Here is a 4631-nt window from a genome sequence, read left to right on the forward strand (position 1 = left end):
CCGCTCTTATCCTGAACAGACAGCAGCTTGGCATTCACTAAGGGGTGCGGAGGGAGGCCCCTGTTTCTGGACCTCTCCATGTGCCCCTGGGCTGGCAGGCACTCCATGGGGTGCCAAAACTGAGCTCTAAAGAAATAGCCTTCTTTTGGGGCTGCCCAGCACCAAGTTCACAGTGCTCCAACCCAACATCTGCACCCAGCAGTGGCCCTTGGATTGCTCCTGCCAGGAGCAGTCTCTCTCTGCTTCCAGCAGAGCCAGTGAAACAAGTCCAGGATGCTCACCCTGCCTGGTATGGGGGACACCTTGCCCAGAGCTTGGCTTAGGGCTAGGTCCTGCAAAAGTCCTGTGCCACTCAGGGCACGTTTACCCAACAGCAGAACCTGTAGAGACAGAGCTTTCCCTATAAGGTTACCTCCTTATAATGGGCCTGACCTGGGGACTACTCTCATCTCCCATCTTCCCTTGGAATGGGAGGAGGTAGATTATATTACAAATTGAACCTGCCTGATGAAATACAGCCAGTGCAGAGACCAGGAGAACCTCCCTGATTTTTCCCTGTTGGCTTTGGTGGGAATGGAAATAATGAATCCCAGCTGTTGCCTGCTTCTGGAGCAAATGCCTGAGGACCCGGAGGCCATTACCTCTCAGATGTTCACAGTTTTTGAAGATAATCCACCCTATACAAGGAAACTTTTGGACAGTGCAGTGGCCTTTGGCTTCACAGGGTGAAGCTGCTGTGGGCTGAACAGACAGCAAGGACATGCCTCACAGACTAGCTGCCTATGGGGAAGGGAGGGTATATCCAAAAATACCTGTCTGGCTGATGGGCCCTCCCTTACCTTCTATGCTGGGTGAGAAGAGCAGGCTTCATGCTCATGCGAGCAGCACTTGCCACATGCTGCACATGAACATCCAACCCTCTTCCCGCACGTTCCTGCTGTGTGGAGGTGAATCAGAAGCTGATATTACATCTCATCAACCCCTGGCTCAATCTGTGATCCTACTCTCTACCAAAACATCTCTCAACCAGCAGCCCAAAGGCTAAGAATGCTTCATAAAATCCTCAAAACTGTCCCACAGAAAAGCCCCCCACCCAAGCACTTGGCCAGGCAGTCAGTTGGCATGTCAAGATTTAACCCCCAACAAAAGTCAGGAGTTTGTCAGTGTTCAGTCTCCATGTCCATCACAAGAAGAGCAAGACTACAATCCTATAGAACAAAGCCATGTTGTATTTTGGTGCTAAATGCATCGACATGCTTCCTGCCCTTCTCACAAGTCACCCAGTTCTACTGGGACATGAGCTGGTCCTTGGCTTTCTTCTGGAAAAATGGCATGGACCTTTGTTTGGGAAAGGCTGAGGAGGCCAAGGAGCTTCTGCCCAGAAGCACAGGGCAGAAGAGAACGAGAGTGCTGCCAGTGCTGGGGGTGTGTGAGCTTGTGCTCCTGACAAAATGACCTGTATTACCACCCCACCAGCTGCTGCTGTGAACCTGCCCCAGCTCAGGACCTGTAGGAGGGAGCCAAGGAGATCCCCAGTGTGGAACCTATCTTTTGCATGAGGTGCGGACAGTCGACACCTGGACTGGGCTGAACACCAAAGGTCAGCTCTTCCCAGGTGCTGCAGGCTGGCAAAGCCCAGCCTGGGTGTTGGTGGGGTGCTTCAGCACCTGCTCTCTGCCCAGGGAGCAAAGGAAGCTGGAGAAGCCAGAGGTGAGGGAGAGCAGGCCCTTGTGTGGGACATGATGATGGGTGGACGTTCATGGTGACAGGGGCAGACATGGCTCTGCAAAGGGCTTCCTTGGAAGGATCCACTTGCAAAAACTCCCAAAAGGGTAACACAGCCTCACCACAGCAGTGATGTGTGCGTGTCCACTGGCCTCAAGGGTGTCTGGGCCCCTTGCAAGGAAGTGGGAACCTGCAGCATGGCAGGGGGATGACACATCCCAGTGCTTTCCACAGCCTCCAAACTGTGATCGAATCAGAAAGCACCCGGCACTTTCTCCCCCCAGATAGCATGAGCCTCAGGGAAATAAGGGTGCCAAGCCCTGCTGAAACACCCTCCCATTTCAGCAGCAGATCCTGGCAGATAACAGACAGCTTACCAGTGTAATTGTTCCAGCTGGCTGTAGGGTGGCAGGCAGCAGCTGCCTAACAGAGCTCACTACTACCACCGAAATGTTTGGGGCACCAAGTGAAGGATGGCAGATATTACTGAAACTCCCAAGGGAGTTCTGGGGGTCTTGGTGTCCCCAGTCAAGCCATGAAGGACAGTCCCAGGCTGCACCAGCTCTGGGGTGCTGTCCCTGCCAGAAGGATGCAGCCGTGTTGGGGAATGATGAGCTGTGCCACCCACAGGACCCCCAGGGAGAGCAGCTGCATGTCTGCCCAACACAATTCTGTTTTCTCCAGCCCTTGCTGTCTGGTGGGGCCCCATTCCCCTTTGGAAAGGCCAAGTTGGTCTTTTGCCTGCCTTGGCTTCTGCTCAGCTGTGCTGATGCTTGTGGTCCCACGTGTTTTGGAGGCTCTCCAAGCACGAGATGTGGCCCTAATACTGGCTCGTGGGCTGGCTGCAGATGAATGCATTTGCCAAAGCAGATGTAATGGCCCAAGCAGGGTTTGTCTCAGTGGGTAAAGCTTGATGTGCTCCAGGCTCCCTGCCAGCCTCACCTCCTGAGCATCCCTGATGCTGTTTCTGACCTGTGTGGAGACAAACATCACAGCCCACACCCTAGGTACCACTTCCCATACACACAAAAAAATACCAAACGGGTGTTTTCAGGCTTCTTGTCATTCCTGGCAGCAAAGCCTGTTCACAGCAACCCTTTTCTTCAGGATTATCATTCCACACTGGTTTTTACACACATTACTCGCTGAAAAATGGCATGCAGCTGAGTTTCGGTCTCAAGGGTGTTGGAGGAGGACGTGCCTGTGTTCCACGAACAAACTTCTGAGCACTGTTTGTTGGAAGAGCTGAAACCAGCATCTGGGTTGCTGCAACATGTTCAAACACAGCACCCACTTACAATTTGCATATTTAGTACGGCAAACAAACTGCTGCCCAGTGCATCTCAAAAGTCACTTTAACAAAAGACAAAAAATGAGACAGCAAATATGCCTCAGCAGGTTGTTTCTAGGCTTGAAATAGGCTCAATAAATGGCAGGTTTCTAAGGCACCTCAAGGACACCAATTTGGGTATTGCAGCAGTGCAGAGCCGGTGGCCACAGTCAGACAGTAGCCAGCAGCTCTCCTGCTCCGGCACACCTGTGACGAAACATCTGACCCTTACACATGGAGCTGCATTTCCATGCCCTTGAACTTCCAGCACTAATGAGCAGCACAGGAATAATCCTTGGCGTCACATTTTAGCACAGTAATACCTTTCTGTCCTGCAGCGGTGGTGCGGGGCTTCTGTTGCAGGCCCTCTGGAAGTCATTAGCCAGCATCCAGACAAGTGGTGGCAACGTTTGCCCCTCTATAGTCAGCATTTGCTGAGCTTGCAGCTCTGCTTTCAAAACTTGTCATTTCTTAGAGGTTGGGTTTGAAGCCTTGCCTTCAGTGCCTGCACAACCTGAACATGCACACATGCTGCACCCCAACGCATTTTTACTTCTGTCTTTTTCTTTCCTTCTGTTTCTTTGATTTGATTTATTTAAAGAAAATTGGAAATTCATGCCGCCGGTCAGAAGTTGATTTCCCACATTTTTTAAATAAGAAAAATATTATTGGCTTCAAAGTCAGAGTTGTACAAGGTCCCTAATTGTATTTTGTCTACAGCAGAACTTAAGACTTGCTCCATTCATCATCCAGCTCTCCCCAGTTTACTGTTCCCCTCTGGCTCAGCAGAAATTGCCAGGCTTTGCTTAACCTGCATTTGTAGCTCTTGGAAATACTCTACGTGCAGCAACCCCCGGGTCCAGGCTATGTCATTGTGAGCAACCTCTCTGTGTCAAAACCAAGAATGTGCTTTCCTAAAGCGTCAGGCCGCTCCTCCTTGACTTGCCTTTGCTGTGCCGCCCTGGGCCAGGTGCCCTTCAACTGAAGAGCAGATGGTCTGGAGCCTTCCGGACCAGTCACTGCCTGGCTGGGATTAAAGATCTGCTAATGCCCGTGCTCCAGCCTCACAGTCAGGATCCTTCACGTCCAAGGTAATCAAAGGCTCTTTTGCTGTGCTGTCAGTATTTCCAGCATGGTCAGGTGAGGAGTCCCGCTGCCTGTCACCCCAGCAGACAGAGGAGTTAACCCTCATCACTGGGCATCTCCTCACTTCTCACATGGCAGAAGAGCACTTGAACACCTTGGGCCAACCACCTCCGTGGGCTGACACAGGCTGATCCATGTTGCCTGTGGCCATGACCCAGCACCCAGCTCCCTGCCTGCCTTCCTGCCCAGGGTGCTGTGTCCATCCCGCAGCCACAGGGATACCACCCCACTGGCAGACCAGGAGCGCTCCCTTCCCCACCAAGCACTGCAAAGACCACAGACTGTGCACCCCAAAGGAAAGATGGAGCCCAGTGTGAGTAGCCACAGGTGCAGGGGAGGAGGTGGGGAGCACGGATTTGGGAACCTCTCAGGATGCACTTAGAGGTGTGTCTAACACATCCCAGTGTCGTTAGTGTAGGGAGTCATTCCT

The sequence above is a fragment of the Corvus brachyrhynchos genome, unplaced genomic scaffold (assembly GCF_000691975.1).
Source record: "Corvus brachyrhynchos isolate BGI_N302 unplaced genomic scaffold, ASM69197v1 scaffold56, whole genome shotgun sequence".
Classification (NCBI taxonomy): domain Eukaryota; kingdom Metazoa; phylum Chordata; class Aves; order Passeriformes; family Corvidae; genus Corvus; species Corvus brachyrhynchos.